This window comes from Cynocephalus volans, chromosome X (genome assembly GCF_027409185.1).
Source record: "Cynocephalus volans isolate mCynVol1 chromosome X, mCynVol1.pri, whole genome shotgun sequence".
NCBI classification, from domain to species: Eukaryota; Metazoa; Chordata; class Mammalia; order Dermoptera; family Cynocephalidae; genus Cynocephalus; species Cynocephalus volans.
Genome location: NC_084478.1, coordinates 14,745,748 through 14,767,291, shown reverse-complemented (window position 1 = coordinate 14,767,291; position 21,544 = coordinate 14,745,748). Strand labels below are relative to the sequence as shown.

General features: G+C 41.2%; 1 protein-coding gene across 1 annotated transcript in view; it reads left to right on the top strand.

Annotated features, from left to right (window-relative positions):
* ARHGAP6 (Rho GTPase activating protein 6) overlaps positions 1-21,544 on the top strand; it is a 483,079-nt gene that overhangs the window by 109,363 nt on the left and 352,172 nt on the right. The gene's annotated exons all lie outside the window — the stretch shown is intronic.

The following is a 21,544-nucleotide window of genomic DNA, read 5'->3' as shown; positions in this document are numbered from 1 at the left end:
TATGTAAATAAATGGGCACAGCTGTGTTCCGGTCAAATTTCATTTACAAAAGCAGGCAGCGGTCTACATGTGGCCCTGCACTGGATGATGAGACAATTTTGAGAAGCACTGTCACAGCACCTAGCTCTGTGTCTAGCCTGTAGCAGGTGCTTAGTAGATACTTGTTGATTGTTTGATGGGTTATTTGTCTGGAAATTTATTAGAAATAAGGAGAATGCTAAACAATGAAAGATTTGAAAAAGACATTGGTATCAAAAAAAGAGCTAAATGGAAAATGTATGACTTTAAGAGCATTCTATCTTTAGTGTTTAAAAATAATTTTTAAGGTACTGCTTTGACTTCTTGTTTAAGTGTAGTAAACAGGAATGAAAAAATGGCATCAGAGGAAGGACCCATCTGACTCGTCCTGGCCCTGTTACTCTGTGAAGTTTTGCTTCCTGCCCTATGGCTCATCAGCCTCACCAGTAAAGTCAGATTCACCCACAGAACTGGGTACGGTGACACGGCTCATGGTTATTGGTTTTGGGTGACGAATGCATCTTCTTGAAAATGAACATCATCCCCATGATGTCCACTTGTGAGTGTCCTACATAGGCCTTTTCCTCCCTCTCACTCTTGTCAGGGGTTCCAGATCTCACATGACCATATTTCCCTTTTCATTAGACAGTGAATTGGATGCTTTTGAATTATTTGAAGTTCTACATCAGGGATTAGCAAAGTAATGCCTGCAGACCAAATCCAACCCACTGCTTATTTTTGGAAATAAAGTTTTATTGGAACACAGTCATGTCCATTTGTTTACATCATATGTTACCATGGTCCGCATGAGTAGCTGAGACAGAGACCGTAGAACTCACAAAGATGAAAATATTTACTATCGGATTCTTTAATAGAAAAGTTTGCCAGCCCTCTTTTAGATCGTACTCTTTTTTCTCTACTTGGACAATTTGGTGTTCTCTGAAGTTGTGGACGTCTTTCATTAGTTTGTAGCACTGACACCTTGCAATCAGCCTGTTTTTTAGCTTTTAAAGAACAGGCGTGATTGGTTGATTTGTCTTTTCAACACAGTGAACTCCTAGTTTGTTCGTTGAGCAGTGTCGAACACCTGTTATGTTCAAGCTGGGAATACAAAGGTAAATAAGATTGAGTTCTGTTCTGAAGAACCTTGGGGGCCAATGGCTGACACAGATGAGTAAACCAGCAATTGCAGTGAGTGACGGAGGGGTGAGAGGCGGCTGAGGGAGAAGCAGCCCTCCTTATTATCGTGGGGACAGCAAAAGCTTGCCAGTGCAGGAAGCTGACGTTTTGAAGGAAGACTAGGAGTTGGATGAAGAAAGGAAGAAGGCGGGATTCCACGCAGGTAGTGGTACACTTAGCATGCGCAAAGGCGCTGAGGCCTTCCACTGCTTTAAACAGCCTGAGATAATGGAAGGAGCAGTGACCGAGGAAGAAAGGGGCCTCATCACGAGGGACCAAGAGCATGGATGATGTAGGAGATGAAGGTGCATGGCCTCCCCCTTCCATAGCACCGCCGGCCAGCAGGGGGCCTGCCCTTGCAACTGCTGGCACATGAAGGCCTCTGGGGTTCTGGAGGAGCTGTTACCATCTCTGACCTCTTCAAAGGAAGAGAGAAAGAGGATCTGTCAATACAGCTGAAAAACAGCTGCAGCCAGAGCAGACAAGTTGAGGCAGAATGACAGGTCCTGGTAAATCCTTAAAGCAGTTAATCTGGAGATAGAGGAAATTTACATGACATCATTCTAGAATTCTCCCTGGGGGAGCAACTGCATGGAACTGGGTAACACTTCTCCTCTTTCAAACTTTAGCTAAAGCTTTTTATCTTGGAAGAGCAATTAGAGTTGATAAAGTCTTCATGACCCTGCAGCCCAGTTCAAGTTAAAGCCAAGAGAGAGGAAAACAAAAGCAAATTAAGTCCGTTCCTCTGCCAAGAAGAAGTGTTATTTGATTTTTATTTGCATCCTGAATGTTCCTTGGAAAAGAACATGACATTTGGCAGTGTCCAAACGGCTGTTGACAACCTTCCGACATCATTTTCTGTTCCCATTGCCTCACTCAGCACCAGGGCTCTTACAAGCTTTCCAGTCAACGATGAAGCCCAGATGTCATGGAGAAACCACAGGCTTTGGGGGAAGCAAGCAAACAGCAGTAATAAATAACGCCTAGATGTCGCACTGCAGCCCACCATTCAAGAGTCACTATAGCCAGACTTCATCGTTCCCCAGACGGAATGGTTGGATTGTAAATTTGACAGGAAATGGCACGGGGTGTACGGGCTTGTGAATGGTAGCTGCATCCCAGTAATTCCTAGGGATGTTCCCATTCCAGCTTTCTTTAACTCGGTGATCTGAGCGTGCATTGTGCTGGATCTCCTCACCATTTCTGTCTAGAATGATTTAGAGAGACCGCTCCCAATCTGTGTTATTTCTCATCAATTGGAGACCACATTAGCTTGTATAACTTATCAGTATAACTTGGGACTTAAGATCTGCTCAGAAGCAAGCCTGGGTTGGTTTAGCAGGTTGTAGGTTAACAACTTCCTTTCCTGTGATTCGATCCCAAATTCCCGTTTTATTTTGTGGCATCTATAAAATTTTTCAATGAAAGATGACTTGGTGGTACGTACGATGGGAATGGGTTTTGGATGAAGTTTCTTTTGCTTCCATGTTTTTCCATGATAATGAGCACTGGGAATCACAAGGGTCATCTTTGGAAAAAGGCAATGTTCCTTCTATTTTTAAAGGATTATTCCTGAAGTGATCTTGTTCATCCTTTGCCTTCTATAATATCTCTACTCATTTCTTTCATAAGTTTTTTTGTTTATATCTTTTTCCATATATATGTATTTATTTATTTATTTACTTTGCTTTTCCTTGAAAGCAAAGAAGACATAGTTGGAGTTCAAGGATTGTTGTGGCTATGGGGGTACAATTTGCAGCTTGTTGATGTCATTTGCAACCATTACTAGATTGTAGTATTTTATTCCTGTTGCAGCTGTGGGACTGCTATCTTTCCCATCACGGGAAATCTAGCCTTCATGCTGCTTTCTATTTGTAATTGTCTTACTGTCTCTGACAGGGGATTTTCAAAACTGATCTGCTTCCAGAAAGGACTTTTACATGGGTCATAGGATTTGTAGAGGAAACTGTAAACTGAAAAACAGGGTATTACCTTCTTGGAAGAAGCAAAACATCAAATACCAATGTCTCCTCCTCCTCCTCCTTTTCTTCCTTCTAATTTTCCTTTTATCAAAGCATGGTTTTCAGTAACTTTGTTTCCTTTTTATTATAATATTTTTGTGCTTTTCAATAGCAATGTTTGAGTGTAAAAAATGTGATTGTGGTTGTAGAGGGAGAAGCAGCAAAAATAACTTAATGCGACAAAGATTTAGTGAGCACCTGCTATGCGCCAGTCCCTGAGCAAGTTGTTGGGGTCCAGACATGGATAAGACATGGTCTGTGTCCTTGGAAATTTCAGGACCTACTAGGGAAACAGTCACACAAACAGAAAATTTCAATATAATGTGGGAAGCAATAAACAGAACCTTCTAGAAGCACAAAAGGCTGAAAGCAGAGTCATTTCTATTTCTGGAAAGGAAATTTAGGTTCTGAAATTAAATTCCTGAAAATAAGGGCAATCCTAGAATCATGCCATAGCACAGTTATCTACAGTTAGTTATCCTAATAGTAATTTATCTCCTGTCCTGGAGGAAACCCTTTCTTTTAGTTCTCATGAAGCCCCACCTTCATGGGGGAACCAAAACAAGAAATTGTGTCTGAGGTGGGGTGTTGGTCTTTTTAAGAAACTCTATTATCCACAAAGAATGGGTCTATTGCAGGAAATTGTCCAACTAAGTGTTGGTAGTCAGATACCTTGCTGTGGTATGGCACAGGTTGGCCAATTTGCACTGGCATGTGGTGTCGCCTCTTGGGTCTTCCTCATAACTCAAATCACCTTGCAAGCCATGCTAACTGTGTGGAAGTCTGATGTACCCTTAACTCTGACACCATGTACCCAGTTCTCCTGGAAAGAAAAAGGTGTTGGATCTTGTCCCACTACTCAGGAATGTGTACTGAGCACTGGTTGTGTGCTAAGTAACAGCATTTTGAGAATGATGATGATGACAGTGATGGTGGTGGTGTTGATGATGATGATGGTAATGAGGATGATAATGGTGCTGATGGTGCTACTGGTGCTGGTGATCTTAATGATAAGGATATGTGCTAGTAACAACAATAGGGCAGGGACCGTATCTTACTTATTCTTGTAAACCTAGTATTTGGCAGAGTAGGGATTTCAAGAAGTTGGTTGATGATGGAATAACCAGTCAGTTTCCCTCTTAAAACTTGACACAGAGCATGCCGTCCCTCTTGTTCAACACCCTCCAATGGACCTCCATTTCATCAGCGTAACACTCACATTTCTGGCCTTGACCTGTGCATCTGATTTCTGATCTCTGGCCTCATCTCTCACAACTCCCTAGACACAATGGCTTCTTTGCTGTTGTTGAAACACCCATACATGTTCCCATTTCAGGGTCTTTGCACATGCTCTTCCCTCTTTCTGGAAAGCTTTTCCCCTAAACATCAATGTGACTCACTTCTTTACTTTCTCAAATACTACTCAATGTCTCTTTCTCAGAGAGGTGGCTCCTGATGACTGTGGATAAGAAAGCATCACCCCTCCCTTTCTCCTTTCTCCCATGTCCCTTTCTCCTTTATCCCATGTCCCTTTATTCAGCTTCATTTTTAACTTGTAATATTTACATATTATGCATTATTTATGTATTTATTTACTGCTTGCCTCTGCCCACTCCATCTCCACTGAATGTAAGTTATATGAGGGCAACTCCTTTGCTTTCCTCACAGCTATTTCCCCAGTACCTAGAACAGTGCCTGGTACATAGGAACAACTCTGTAAATATTGTCAAATGAATTTAAAATGAATTGATGTACTGGCTATACCATGTTTCACAAAATGGCTTGTACTTCTATGTATCTTTCTAGGTTTGTCCTTCTTACCGCTCTTTGGGATGTGCAAGCCCCTTCAAGACAGAGACATCATCAGAAACTTTTTGTTGTCTCAAATGGAGCCTGGCACAGGCTCATTTGCAGAGTAGTTGCTCAGTAAATGCTTATTCATTGGTAGATTGTCTAAAAGTCCCAGTTTATGAGGATTGCCTTTCTTCCTTACTCTGCTTCACCACATTTTTAAATCTTATTTTCCTTCCTATGTTTTTGACGTGTCATCAAGCATTTCTTTTCATTGTGGACATCTACAGGAGGGGGAGATGACACAAGAATGTTTGTATCGTTGTTCTCAAATAAATATGTTGGACTCAAGCTTAATTTTGTGTTATTTATACCACCACACCCAAGACCAACTATTAAGAAGGCTGTAAAGCCAGAGAGTATTATTTCTATTTTTGATGAAATGCAGGTTCTGTATTTTAAAAAACAAAAACAAAAACAAAAAACCCCTCAAATTCCTAACTTTGAAAGACTAAACAGGATGATTCTTAAAAGCAATTTCCAGCTGATTACATTTATGCTATTACATTTAGATTTTGCCATGGCTTTTTAGCATTTTTAGTAACTTTTGAATATAGTACATTTTACTAACTTGATGCTCTTGTAGTATCTTTCTGAGATAGTTAAATCCACGTTGATGTTCACACCAGACTCCGTATCAATGCCTTACTTACCCAAAGGAGCTGGGCCAGTTACTTGCCAGTTGAAGCTGGCCTGGTTCTTGCTGACACATTTTTCAGGAACTGGTTGTGCAATACATGTTGATAGTCTCTGTTCTTCCTTTCCTTATTCATCCATTTGGCTCCTTCCTCCTTTCCCTGACTCTATTCCCTCCCCCTTGGCTTTTTGGAAGCCACGATCTGCTTTAGTAAACTTAACGGTAAATTGCCTCAAGGGTAAAAGCACTCTGCATTTCTAATTAGAAAGGGCTGTTTCCTGTATTTCTTAAGGATTTCATTCCGTCATCGCTCTTCTTTTAAAAAATTCTAAGCAAGTATTTTGTTTACTTGTTGAAGATTGTATTTTCTACCTGTTCACACCTGACTTATCACAAATAAAGTTTTAAAAGTACTTTCTTGCTTGCTTCCTCACAAAACATATTCTCTCCTAATCACTACCATTTTCATCAGTAGTATTGTCCTTATTTTACAACAAACAAACTTCCCCAGGTTTTTGGGTTTTTTGAAATATATATACATTGTGGAATGACTAAATCAAGCTAACTAGCATATATGTCACCTCACATACTTTTTTTTTGTGGTAAGAACAGAACACAAAATCTACTCTTTTAGCCATAAGAATAAAACACATTGTTATTAATGATAATCACATATTGTACCATCAATCTCTTCTTGATCTTCTTCCTCCTGTCTATGAGATCAACATTTTTAGACTCCACATGTGAGTATAAGTGAGATTATGCAGTGTTTGTCTTTCTGTCACTGGCTTACTTCACTTAACATAACGTCCTCCAGGTTTATCCATGTTGTTGCAAAGGACAGGATTTTCTTCTTTTTTAAGGCTGAATAGTATGTCATTGTGTGTACATACCACGTTGTCTTTATCCATTCATCCATTGATGGACACTTAGGTTGCTTCCACAGCTTGGCTATTGTGATAATGCTGCAATGAACATGGGAGTGCAGATATCTCTCCAACACACTGATTTCATTTCCTTCAGATTCATACTCAGCAGTGGGATTGCTGGATAGCATGGTAGCTCTATCTGTAGCTTTTTGAGTCACCATACTGTTTTTCGTAATGGCTGTACTAATTTACAGTCCCACCAACAGTGTACAAGGGTTCCCTTTTCTCCACATCCCTTCCCATATTTGTTATCTTTCAACTTTTGATAAGAGCCATTCTAACAGGTGTGAGGTGATATCTCATTGTGGTTTTAATTTTCATTTTCCTGATGATTAATGAAGTTGAACATTTTTTCATTTATCTGTTGGCCATTTATATGTCTTCTTTTGAGAAATGTCTATTCAGGTCCTTTAGCCATGTTATAATTAGGTTGTTTGTTTTCTTGCTATTGAGTTGCTTGAGATTTTTATATCTTTCCCAACTTTTGATTTCATCTATATTGTTTTCTCTTATAGCTCATTGTATTACTTTGCTAAGGCTGCTATAACAAATGAGCACAAACTGGGTGGCTTAAACAACAGGCATGGATTGTCTTACAGTTCTGGAGGCTAAGAGCGTGAAATGAAGGTGTCAGCAGAGTTAGTTCCTTCTGGGGGCTATAAGGGAGAATCTATTCCAGGCCTCTCTTCTGGTTTCTGGTGATTTGCTGGCAATCTTTGACTTCTCTTAGCTTGTAGAAGTTTCACCCTAATCTCTGCCTTCATCTTCACATGGTGTTCTCCCTGTCTGCATGTCTGTTTCTCTGTCCAAACTTCCCCGTTTTATAAGGACACCAGTCATATTGGATTAGGGCCCACCCGAATGATCTCATTTTAATTTGATTAACTCTGTAATACCCTGTTTGCAAATAAGGTCACATTCTGAAGTACTTGGGGTAAGGACTCCAACATATCTTTTTGGGGGGACGCAATTCAATCTGTATCACTCATCTTCTGAAACATGAAATTCTGGGGTTCATAAAACCATGTTCTTTGTAGCATTGTTAACATTAGGGTTCTCTTCTTTACCAGAGCTTTAACTTTGACTCTCTAGATACAGTAAAACTTCGACTGATTAGAATGGAATGTTCTAATACATAGAATTTCCTAATTTACTGAGAAGCCATTGTGAGATGCCAGCTGTGGTTCCTCCGGTATAATATACACAACTGAAATTTTAATGATTAACAGTCATTTTATTTAGCTTCCATCCTGACCTCGGAACCTTCATCCAGAGCCATTTCAGGTTTGTATCTCCAAAGTATAGTGTAGAAGCTCTTGGCAAATGTTTGAAACTGAATTAAATGTTAACTTCCTCCCAGCTTTCTAGCATTTTTCTCTGCATATTGAAGTCTATACAAGCTTAGGCCTATCTCTTTTTGAAACCTGTCCCTAGTCACAATGAGATTTACTCATTCATTCCTTTGTTAGTTCTACCAATATTTCCCTTGTGGCCTAGGACTGGGCATTTGATAGTTAACACGATGTGATTTCTGCCCTCAAGTTTGATGTCAGTGGAGGGAATTATCCTCTAGGCCAGTGTTTCATAGATTATCTGTGCTAAAAGACCGGATGTTTTGTTCCAATCTGTTTTACTTTGGTAAAATACAAAATTTGGCACTTGGGTGTCTCAGCAACATCAAATTGCCGTAAAACCTTCTAAACAAGTGCTCTCAAATTCTCTACTTGTCATGGAATGGCAGTCAGTCATTTTCAGACCACATTGGTCTGTGGACTGCACTTTGACTGCCTCTGTCTGTTTCAGGGCCTTGCCAGACAAAGTGGGGTCTGTGGACCAGCAGCACCAACATCCCCGTCAGCTTCCGAGAAGTGCAGAAACTTTGACCCCACCCTAGGCCTACTGAATCAGAATATGCATTTTAAGGAGATTTTCAGGTGATTCACATGCACACTACAGACCAAGAAGCACAGCTCCAGAACAGTGACTCTCAACCTTGGCTACATATTAGATTCACCTGGGAGCTTTTAAAAAATTCTGCTGCCCAAGCTGTATCCCAACAAATTAAACAAAATCTCTGGGGATGGCACCCAGGCATCAGTATTATTTTACAGCTCCCCAGGTGACTCTAGCTTGCAGCCCCAAGTGAGAACCAGCACTGAGTCAGTGCAGAATCCATAAGGCCCTGGAAAGTGGCCAACCCGTTGCTCTAGACCTCAAACCAGCCTACATGCCCACAAACCCATTTATCACTCCCTTCTCTTCACTTAAGAAACTCAGGACCAAATCCGAGGTATTGCTCAGTGGGCATTTTTAGGAGTGCTCCTTGAACCAGTGGTTCCCCAGTGCATCTTTAAAGTGCAGTTTCAGGGGCTGTGTCTTTTACATTGAGGGGGACCCCAGCAGTGTGCAGGTGGCTGTGACTTCTGGCTGCCTGATGAGCAGCTGTTTCCTTCCCCTTCTTCCTGATGGTAGAAAAGTGTCTGGAAACACCAGGTACTATCTTTGTCAGCATCCTTTGCAACTTAAATATAGCCCTGTGACCCCATTCTGGCCAGTAGGGCATAAGGGAATTGGGCTGGTTAGCTCTCTTTCTGTTAAAAAGAGGAGCATAGAAATAGAAATACTACTAGAAATAGAATTAGAAGTAGATAGAGGTCCACTCTCATGCCTGCTCACCTGGACTTTGTAGTATCTCAGTTTCTACTAATGTAAGCTCAGATTGCTCAGTGGGCCAATTGGTTAATCAAAGAGAAGGGACTGGAGAACAGACCTCATTTATAAATACTCCACAATCTTACTCCATGTGTGGGCCAGGGGCCAGCAGCATCAGCATCATCTAGGAGATCATTAAAAATGCAGAAACTGAGGTCTCAATCCAGACCTGCAGATTCAGCAAGGTGCTCAGGTGATTGGCATGCCCACTGAAGTTTGAGAAGTGGTGGTTTTTAAGAGACAGTTTTCTTTCTCAAACTCCTTTTCAATTCTCCTGTCGTCCTTCTGCTGCAATGGAAGTCGAGCTTGCCACAAAGGGAAGTCATTGGGTGCCTAGGCATGTACTTCACTTGGGAATTCAAACATCTGTTTCCACAATGCAGTGGAAGTGTTGTGACATGTTCTACTGGAAAGTCACTACCTACATGCCATCTTGTGGAGCCATAAGCTATTTTTAGGTTTTCTGAGCAAGCCAAATATTCTGCTGCCCAAATGACTGGGCAGAAGCATGTGAGGCTGATGTGTCACATTTTCTTGTAACCCTTGCTTTTCCAAAAATGTCCTGGGTGTTTATCGTTGAGTTCAGCCCTGGTTTCCTAACTAATGAAGCCTCTGTATCTACTATGTCCCAATTAGTAGGTTGTCCTTTCCCCTCTTTTCATTCTTCAGAACATGTCACATTACTTGATACTGTTTTATCAGAGAAAGAGAAGCAGAAATTGATTCAATATATATAACACTTTATCAGATGGCCATCTCCATCTCAAATTTTTCTTGGGTTTGAAGTGGGGAGGAACATTGGATGTAGACCTGGAAAAGAGAGGGTGTGGCAGAAGTTCAAGTTCAAGTTTCCTCATTTCTATTACAGGACTTTGGAAGCTGCCAGGAAGTGTTTAACAGATAAGTGGGCAGCCACCAGAGATGGTCCATTGAGATGGAAAGAGCTACTGTAAAAAATAAACAGCAACACATGGTCCTTCCAAGAAAAAAAAAAAAAATGGCCATGGGAGGAAATTACTTAAGTCGAATAGAATTAACTGAAAGTGGTTTCCAAATGTGCATCTTTACTCTTTGCTTTACAACCTTCTGAATGCCAGACAACACTATGATGGAATTTGGAAAAGGAGAGGTGTGAGTTTAGGTTTAACACTTCCTTAATCTTCACTCTACTATTATATTTTGTAGTATTTTAAGAATACAGATTTTAAAGATTCGTGCTACCGTAATTAAATTCTCCCCACTCAGTATTGTGATCAAAAAGGGCTCATTGGATGGAAAAGACATTTACGTACAAGTTAGCAATTTTTTATTTCAAACCCAGTAAGTGCCAGGCATTAGGGATATAAATGTAAATAACTCCCAGCATCAAAAGCAAAAAAAAACAATGTATAAATCAGAAGATCCACAGAAAACAATTAAAAAAAAAACCCTTAAATCATAGCTCATTTCTTAACTCTCCCAGTAGGAGAAGGCTCATTTTTCACTTTTTAAAAAAATTATCTTGAAGGCAGGACTTCAAAAAGAAATAAAAACAGAAGGTCGGCTCCAGGGCAAATCACAGCGACTCCATTCTTGCATATCCAGATGGGTGTCACCCGTGTTTACCTTCCTAAATTGGGAATTTTTATATCCTTTCACAAAAACGTGATCCATAATGGCTTTGTTCCAGGTCCCTTTTTTGAACTAGTAGAAAATATGCTGTTAATGGTAAGATATTTACTCTGAATAATAAAATGATTAACATTTCAGGACTGTATCTTGGGCTGTTCCTCTGAGCCAATATTGTGCCACCTTTAAATACTCATGTGGTCTTCAGAACAACTCCCTGAACTAAAGAATCTTTTATTCTCATTTCAGAGATGTTGAGACTAAAGTTTAAGGTATAATTTTCTCCAAATCTCAGCTAGAAATAAAGAATGGAGTCAGGGTGTCTGCCTGACCGCTGTGCTTAAACTTCTGCATGCTGCCTTGCACATTGTTTTGTGATTTGGAAGTCAGAGTTGGTTGGCTATTTTGAAACCAAAATATGTAAAAAAAAAAAAAAAAAAGAAAAAGAAAAACAAACAAACAAACAAACAAACAAACACGAAACCCAAAGCAAAAAGCAAACAAACAAACAAAAACCCCAGAAAACAAATGTCTGATACCTTTATCTGAGAGAATCACCTTCTACTTTGTAAAACATTGAAAGAAATAAACTATATACCTCCCTGAATTTTTGTGTTTTAGATTTAAGGGTTATTGAAATTAATAGAGTCATACTTCAATCTAGTGTTTACAAATAAGCACGATATCTCATTGAAGTCAATGTTGTTGGAAGGCATTATTGTTTGTGCAATTAAACATTGGTGTATCAGACAGGTCTTTTCTTATTTCTGAGAATTATCTAATAGAATCATGATCCTCTTGTAGTTGCCGAGAATCACTTCTTGTATCGTGTAGAACACCCTTAACCCCCTTCATTGTACAGATGAGGAAAGGCACTAGCCCCAGGTCACACAACTTACTGGGGTTTGACATGAGTTAAACCTGGAGGGTCATCTAGTCCATACCGTAACGGATCTCCAGCTGAACATTGAACGTAATCATGAGCTATCTACATATTGTTTTGTAGGGAGTTTCAGATTGATGAAATCATTTCTTAAAAGGTTTTGTTTGTTTGTTTGAGGTAATGTTTTAATTTTTGCCAAATAGCTTCAGTCCTATTGGAAAACTTGCATTATGTAAGTCTAGCATAAAATATTTATCATGTCCTCTATTGGCTGAAATGTTTGATCTTCTGACCACTTCTTAAGAACAAGCTGAGTTCTGAAAGGTTCATAGAGAATCAAATTATTCAAAAAACAGAAATCACACTATTCAAGTGATGATGACATCAGTGTGACATTTAATTCCACCAGAGAACTGATGATACTGGGGTTGACCCTTGCTTGAAACAGAGAAACAAGATGTATGATGGAGTGAGCTCCATTTCAGACATGGAATCAACACTTATAATGAAGACCTAAAAAGAGACTTGTTCTGGGTGCCATATTTTTCAGCCTCAAAATGAAGTGGTTATGAAGCCAATTTCAAAATGACAGACATAACCTAGCCTGTAGTGTTGTTTGGAACCTCAGTGGTTCTTAAGGCGACTCAGATTTGGGGCATGGTTTGAACATTTGCCACCTTGCCCCACATATGATAAATCTGTAGCTTTTGGCTAAAGTCTGGCCAGTGGAACTTTCTCTGTATGTGGATTTTAAGCTTTCAAACATGTTGCATTCTTCTGAATAAACATTAGGCCAACAGACATCTGCTTTTGATGTAGATCCTGTGGTCACACATTCATTATTTTTATCATTTCATTCATTGTTTCTCTTGATCTCTTACTGAGCATTGCCCACCTTTCACATGTAGGTTTCACTTCATATGCTTCATAATCACCAAATGCCTACAAGCACTTGAACCAGCCTAGATACAAAGAAAGGGCTGTGGGGAGCCCCAAGGCTGAAGGTATCTTCTAAATAATCAAAGATTGAATTATGCTTGATATGGTTTTGGCATTAAGGCAATTTCCTTGTACGCTTGTTCTTTGAAAATTGGGTAATCCATCTATAACAAGTCTTTCACTTCATTGCTCTGTTCTTCAGGGAATCTTGACTTTAACAAGACATTTCAAAAATTAAGAAAATTAACAAATACTGGCTCTTTTGAAACTCTCTCCTTCCCTCTTTCTACACACGCACACACACACACGCACACATACACGTAACACACACACACACGTAATTATTTACTAGGTTTCTGGGCCACGCGTATAGCATAATGTTTAAGAATACAGGCCTTGGACTCAGACAATCTTGGAACCAGATTCATGTTTGTCTAGTGGCAATGTCACTTGTGGACACTGGCAGGCTCCCATTCTCGTGTGACTAACAAAGGAGGGGGGATAATACTTACCTCTTGGAGTTGTTAGGGTCTTAGTGAGATAATTGAAGTAAAATCCTTCTGTATTGTGTAAACTAGGGTCTCTCAACTTTACCTGCCCTACTGACATTTGGAGCTGGATAATTCTTTGTTGTGGGGGTCGGGGACGGAGGTGACTGTCCTGTGCGTTGTAGGATGTTGAGCAGCATCCCAGGCCTCCACCCGATAGATGCCAGTAGCATCCTCCTTCCCCCTTCCGAGTTGTGACAATGAAAAATGTCCCAAGACATTGTCAGATGTCCCCTGCGGGGCAAAATCACCTGCGGTTGAGAACCACTGTTCTAAAATTATACAAAATAACTCCCATAAAAGCAAAGTAATTATTAGACATTCAGAGAACTGAAGAGAAAGAACCTTGAAATAAATCAGGCCACTCAGGACATTTGGACTGAGAAGCTGCACCGAGCAGAAGCTTTTAGGAGCTCCCAAGGGTCTCCTGTCTGTATTTCCCACCCTCCTAAAGTTCCATGAGTATCTCCCGTAAATCAACCCTGTATCCACTATACCAGCTCCATTTCTCAGGTCTTTGCTTCATCTCCCATTTGAAATCCCATTGTAGTGGGTTGAATTATGTCCCCCCAAACTCACTGAAGCTTGAATTTTGTCCCCCAAGTTTTATGTATTAGAAACTTGGCCCCACTGTGACTGTTTAGAGGGTGGGAAATCCTATTATGGTAATTGAAAGGTGGGTCTCTCTCTTGCTCTCTCTCTCTCTCTCTTCTCTCTGTGCTTCCACCATCTTGCAATGTGAGATCCCTGGGTCACTGTCACCACCACCAGATGGACTTTGGACTTCCCAGCCTCAGAAACTGTAAGCAATGAATTTTGTTTTCTTATAAGTCACCCAATTCTGTGTATTTTGTTATAAGCAACATGAATGGATTAATACACCCAAGCAGTAAAAGCTACGCTTCCTGATTACTCCCAAATACAGTATTTTCTTTCCTACCTGAAGGAGACCCTTCCTATCCTGTATTCTCTATGTGTCTGGACCTCCCACCTCATATCCTAATGCGTCTGTGTGTTCTCAATAATGAGGCTGCTAAGAAAATTTCTGTGCACTAGCTGATCTTTGGGTTTACCCTCCTGGGCAATAATCAAGTCTGGAGGGTTTTCTAAGTTTGCATCTTAGACTCACAGACTCTTTGCCTCAAAGAGAGTCTTTCCCCACCAGCCTCAAGTTCACGTCCAGGGTGTGACAGATTGTGTGTACTTGGGGTGAGGGGAAGCAAGCAGACTCACTTTCAGGAAGTGGAGTCAGCCCTCACGCTCATCTATCAGGCTTTTCTGAAGGCAAAGCCCCAAACTCAGACTTGAACTTGGGCAGGTCGCTTGAACTAGGGGGTTGGGGGCAGGGGTGTGGGTATGACATAGCCATAAACTGTAGGAGGTTTCTTCCACCACTCTTCCCTCCCCCATTCCTTCTCCTCTGATTTCATTGGCTCCCAGCGAGAGAGCTGAGAGAAATAGCATTTATTTGAGCAGAGCTGTTTTCTCCCTTTGGGAGAGAAAATAAATAAATAAATAAAATAGTGATTTGCCCAACCATTATTTACAGATCCCAAAATCAAATGCATCGTCTAGATCTAAGTAGGGAAAAATGCGAGCACAACCTTAGAAGACAGAAGTCATTCCCCAAAAACTCTTCATTTCCATTCTGGTGTGTGACGTTGATGTGCCTTCAGTTCTGTTCAACTGATATTTTGAACCAAACACTTACATGGTGTTTGCAATGAGTTCTATAAGTATTAGCCAATCGTTTTCATATCAATCCTATGTGGTTTGTATTATTATCAACACAAATGAGGCATGAGGTAACTGAGGCATGGAGAGGTTTAGTAACTTGCCTTGGGTATGCAGTTAGTGAGTAGTGGCTCCAGGAGTGAAATGTATCGAACAGCTACTAGATTTGCTAAGTCCCGGGTGACAGAGACAAGAAGCCAGCAGTTTTGTAGGAGAGACCTCAATTCGTTCATCCTGTGATGACTTGGTGAATGTTACATTAGTTACTAGATTCATTATACCTTATTTTCCACATTAATGATCATCTGACATCAGGGGCCTTGCTGATTCTGGAGAGACTGTCCCTCCCAGGGCTCCCTAATTCCTCGGAGAGGTAGTAAACAGCTCCCCTAGAAACACATCTTTCATATGCAGATCGCCCCATGCCGGGCCCCACCCCGCCCACCTCCTTTATCAGGCTCTCAAACTGCGGGTCATTATTCTCCTGCCCTAATCACCCCAGGCCAGGCACCAGACTCCAGAGCCGGCCCCACACCCCGGGAGTTCGCTGCCATTGTTCAAACTGACCGAAACCTAAGCCTGCCTACCCTACCTCCCCGATCCTTCCCACGGAAACCACAACAGAGGCTCCTGCTCCGGTTCCCCGGCTCCCTCTGCCTGCTGACCAGTGCTGCTGCTCCGCCAGGTGGCCGTGCGTGGTATGGCATGCGCCTCCTCCTGGGAGCTCTGACAAGCTATCTTTTCAAAGGCAATTGTCTCCTGATTTGTTGGCCCTGTCATACCTGAATACTAACAAAGCCTACATTTAAAAACAGTCGCACGCCCCTGAAGCTGCATACAGGCACTCGGGGCGGGGGGGGGTGGGCGCCGCTGAACCCTGTTCCCAGCTGCTCACCAAGGGCTGCGCCGCACCCCAGCGTGCAATCCTCCCGCGGGAGCTGGGCCGCACAGCTGTCTGGCTCCCGGCTGGCCTGGTTTGTGCGAGTGTAACAGATGACTTGCGTGCTCTTCCTACCAGCCCAGAGAAATCGGTTGGCTTAAACAGTTCCCTTTATGAATCCCATCCACACCCTACAGCTGCTTTGTCCCTTCTTTATTTGCAAGAGCACTGTGCTCTCCTTTAAACAAATGTTCTTCTAGAGAATTTTCTGTGTATCGTCTCAAGCCATCTTGGTGCTAATGAGCTGTCTCAACAGTGACAGCCACTGGTGGCTGCTGGGTGGGACCAGGTCACCTTTGGAGGCCCCAAAGAGGGGTCGAAGACTCTCTGAGTCTGGGGGACATCAGAATGACTAGCTATTTGGCCAAGGACAGACAGTTATCTGTCAGATGGGTAATTTAGCTTGTGGACCCTCCCTCCCCCCACCAATGGTGACCATTTGCCATGATCATTGAAAAGAGGATTCTGGAACTAGGTGAAATAGGAGGAACTTGAGGTCTCTTGTAGAATAGGGCCCCCTCCTTCCTACCAGCTGCTCTCCAAAGCTGTAGTATTGATCCTCATGTTATATTTTCTAATTTAATTCTTTTAAATATTGCATTTGTTGATTTTATTTTCTTCCCTAGATACCCAATAAGCTTAGTGCTAACTGTTCTACCCTGGCTAGTTAGCTCCATTAACTGTATTGATTTTCATTCTGCACAGGTTTAAAAGAGTTGTCTATAGACTCAACTAAAGGCTGGGTGGCTGGGAATGGTGCGGGGGAGGCGTATAGATGTGGGCATTGTAATTTGGAGGTCTGTGTTTGTCTCCTGAGTGAGGATGAAGTCATATTCCTTTATCTATTCCCAGCCCCTCCTAAAACAGCATGAGGCAGCCGTTAGGCACTCTGCTAACATTTATTGAACGTGGTTATTTCCTGATGTTAGATTGTTCAGGCTAGTTCAGAAGTGGGAGTCGTGGTCTGGGTCTCTGTGAAACATTTCCTGAGAGGATGGGGAAAAAGTGTTTGCTCCCGAGTGTCCAAATTTCTGCCCATGTGGATGGCTAAGGTGTCAGTCATCTGTTTAGCAAGGTAGGAAGCTCTGCACCATCACAGGGAAATTACCTTTTATGGAATCCATGCAACAGTTTTAAGTTGAATTCATAATAAGGAAAGTGCTCTAAATTTGCATGTGATGGGAAAGTTAACTGTCTCAGTGACCCGTCTCTCAGATGGTTGAATGGTAAAGTGATTCTCAACCAAGAATGATTTTGCAATGTCTGGAGTCACTTTCAGTTATTGCTACTTGGAGAATGTTACTGGCATCTACTGGGTGGAGGCCAGGGGCGCTGCTCAACATCCTACAGTGCATAGGACAGTCCCCACCACAGAGAATTATCTGGCCCTAAATGTCAATAGTGCCAAGGTTAAGAAATATTGATTTTTATTTACCTAACAAATGGATTAGTTTCAAGGAATCGATGCTAAAAATCAAGAGTCCAGAATATTAAGAAGTGGAGAAAATTATTGTTTAAAAATGACATACTTTAATACTCTAAACATTAGAAACGGTTCCTAAAAAGCCAACTGGTTTGCAGTTACTGATATCTTAACGTGAGACTATGTGTAGTTCTATCTACGAGACATTCAGTATTTGGTTATTATTGTACACAATCTAGGATTTAATTCTTGATCAAATAGATTTTAAAAATTACAAAAATATTGAGTTTCTCCTGAAATCTTCATGAAGAAAAAAAGCCATTCTGGGTCTCCTCTTTGGGTAATTGGCTTATTGGGGTACAACTTACCTTGCTCTTCTCCTATAGATAAATTGTATTGGCAGATGCTTAATTGTGAAGGGCTAGGAAAAGCAAAGATAAATATAATTCAAGATCTCAAAGTCGCTTTTCGTTACCGGCTTTCATTGGGCTTGAACTTGTGAAACATGAAACCATGACCTTCTGATAGTTCCAGATGTCTTCAATTATAAGAAGATTAGAATGACTGGTTGTTTTTCTCCAATGATCTCCAAAATCAATGAGCCAGTTCAATGAACATATTCAGTATTAAAAAGATCAACATTTTCTGTTATCATAATACAGTTAATTTTTATCTCTCTCATTTGTAAACTTTGGGCCATGGAGAAACTTTAAGAGAGAACTCTGTACCTTTTAGAAATGATGGACATATGTTTACAAGGGGAAAGACCCCTTTCTGTCACAAAGGATACTAAAATATTCACTAATATCTAGGCTTTTAAAATGGCATCTTTAGTCCTGTGGTTCTCAAAGTATGATCTGAGGAACCCTTGGGAGTTTCTTATTTTTAGGAGTTTCTTGAGGTCAAAATTATCTTCATAATAATACGAACACATTATTTGTGTTTTTAAAATTCTCATTCAGGAGTCTGCAGTAGAGTTTTCCAGAGACCACATGGTGCGTGATGATATTATCATGCTGATAGCTAATGGAATGTGTTCTTGTGTACTCTTATGCTTTAAAACTTTCTCAGTTTTAATTCCTAATTCAATAAATAGCAATAGATAAAACTCACATAAACGCAAGCTTTTGGAGCCCTCAGTAACTTGTAAGAGTGTAAAAGGGTTCTGAGATCAGGAGGTTCTGAGAACCACTGCGTCAGTGAATGACAGAGAAAATAAATCAGGTTAAACAAAAGTTCAGGACTCGGGATACTTCAAATACCATGGCTAACAGCATGAGCCAGCATCATGTTTTATTGCTTTGTAGATATCAGGGAAGTGAAAAGCACTTGGATTCTGTGCCAGAGCTTGAGAGAATCAGGAGCAATTGTTTCTGAGTTCTTGTTTCGAATCCAATGTCTAATTTGGAGTTTTGCAGTCTTGACACTATTGACATTTTGTTCAGGATAATTCTTTGTCGTGGGGGCCTGTTCTGTGCATTATAGAATGTTTAACAGCCTCTCTGGTCTCTTCTCACTTGATATCCGTTAGAACCTCCAGTTGTGACAACCAAAATCATCTCAAGACATTGCCAAGCATTCCCTGGGTGGCAAATCGCCTAGTTGAGAATGATTATCCCTTAAGGCAGATTCTTTGTTGTTGCAACATGACATTTCTGCTTACATCTCATTGTCCAGAATTTCGTCACATAGCCATTCCTAACTGTAAACAGACTGGGTAATACAATATTTATTCTAGGTGGATATGTGCCAGCTAAAATTGGATGTTCTATTGCTATGATAGAAGATGACAACAAATACAGGGGGATGGCTCCCAGTCTCCATCATGCGTGAAAGGAGAACCTATGCCTGAAGTATTTGTGATGACGATAGGGCATTCTGTGAACTCTAGAAAAACAAAAACAAGTCATGGGATTTTACTGAAGTATTTAGGTATAGAAATTTGGAGGCTCTTCCATTGAAAAAGTTCTACTTGGTAATTTCCTTTTATGCAAAATCCTATTATATGATTACTGGAGAGAGTCCAAGCATACCACTTATCCTTGCTAGATACTGCACGGTAAAAAATTCAGACATCAGAGACAAATATGAAAATAATTGTACAGGCTCTTTGCTTTCTGCAAATCACATTCCTGTCCAGAGATATGTTTTTTGTACATATCATCAAACCACCAGTGAATTTATTTTGCAGCTTTCATGAAGGTTTTAACATCTCTCTTGATGGTCATTATTCACAAAGAAACAAAATATTTATCTTTTAAACAAGGTTAGCATGATTTGGATGGGGTTCTCCCAGCAGCAGGGTCTGAGTCCAGGATTCAAGTTCAAAGCATTTATTTGGGGAATACAAGCAAAGGAGTAGAGGCATAAAGCAGGGAAGGAAGAAATACAGTAACAGGTGTACTATCGAGCTGCAAACCCATTAGAGAACCCTGGAAGCCAATATAGAATATGCCCCAAAGTGACCCTACCCAAGGGACAAGGACATTAAGGTATTTATCTTCCAACTCCTACCTACCATTGGCTCGGGGCTCCATCCAGGGTCATTAGCTAGGTCCTGGGACTTCTGGCCTGCCCTGAGCTCCCTGGCAAGAGAGAGTCCTTCATCAGAGAGCTGCATATGTGTGCAGCAGGACGTCATTGGGATGCACTGGGACAGAGAGTGCTGAGAGGATGGGAGGGGAACCGGCAGCGTCTGTTCCACCTCATGCACTGGTTGACTGGCTCGGTTCACCCACTAGCCTTGCTGTACACTATGTTGTGAGATCACTGAGGTTGGGTAGTCAAAAGGAAAACCAGCCAAAGTAGGACCTCAAAAGGATGCTGACAAAATTCTTGCATAAGAAATAAATAAACAAATTTCATCAACTTGATGGTCGGGAAGACATAAATTTAACAAAAATATGAAGCTTGTTTTCAAGAGCCGTAACGATATAGTTTTAAATTCCAGCCCAAAGAGATCTGCAGAGCAACAATGGGAAATCGAATATTTTGCTGTTGTTTGGCTTGAGCGCGTCACAGATTCATCGTCTCTAGGACGTTAATCAAGGCCATCTTTGAACTGTACTTACTGTCAGACATAAGGCAGACTGCTGCTAATGAGAGTGTGGAATGCAGCCCCAGAATCCGAGTCTGCTGCCCCACAGATGGGCATGGAGATGAGAGAAGGCGGGGCGGGGGGGAGCGGTGGAATATGGAGAAACAATATGGGGACTTAAAGAAGGGCAAATGCCCTAAAAGCTTCCATTTTCAGTACATCAAAGTTGTTGACCATTGAGGAAAAAAGGCTCGAGGTGGTCTATGGTGGCCTGCTGGTTTCAGCAAGAATGCATACTATTTTGAGCATAAGTAAATCAAACAGCCTCAGGTCAGGACCAAGTGCTCATCCTCAGATATTGGTTAGGCCACATCTTTTGCAGAACATCATGTTTAAGTTTGCTGGCTCATTCCATAGATGTAAGCAGTTTTCCCAAGGGGACAATTGGCTGTCTCTGTGTAAGTGGGAATGATTCTAGAAAGCAAATGTTGATCAGCAAACAGAGGGACACGAGGAAGAGGTAAAGACTTCTATGGGCAATGGGGGGGGGCACATCAGAAGTACATGGGAAGGAGGGTGGCGATATTGAAGTTTCATTTTAAGCCAGCAAAGGTAACAGTGGTGGAGGAACTTGAGAGAGGGGCCATTTGTTTATAATTTATTTCTACAATTCCTCATGGCAATAAAAAGGAGCTTTGTAAGGGCTGGCTGGTTAGCTCAGTTGGTTAGAGCATGTTGCTGATAACAGCAAGGTCAAGGGTTTGGATCTCTGTACCAGCCAGCTGCCAAAAAAAAAAAAAAAAAAGGAGTTATGCAATACTTATAGAAACATCTCCAGTATGTGGTTAAAAATATAAAACTAATAAGATGGAGGGGGATGAAGAGGAAATGGGGGGAAGAAAATAAGATATCAGTATATGAAAATGCACACTGTAAGATACTGTACCTGCACTGTCCAGAGTAGTAGCCCCTAACCCATGCAGGTAGCTACTGAGCATGTGTGAAGTGGTGAGTCCGAACTGAGATGTTCTGTAAGAGTTAAGTACACACACTGGGTTTCAAAGACTAATAGGAAAAAGTGTAAA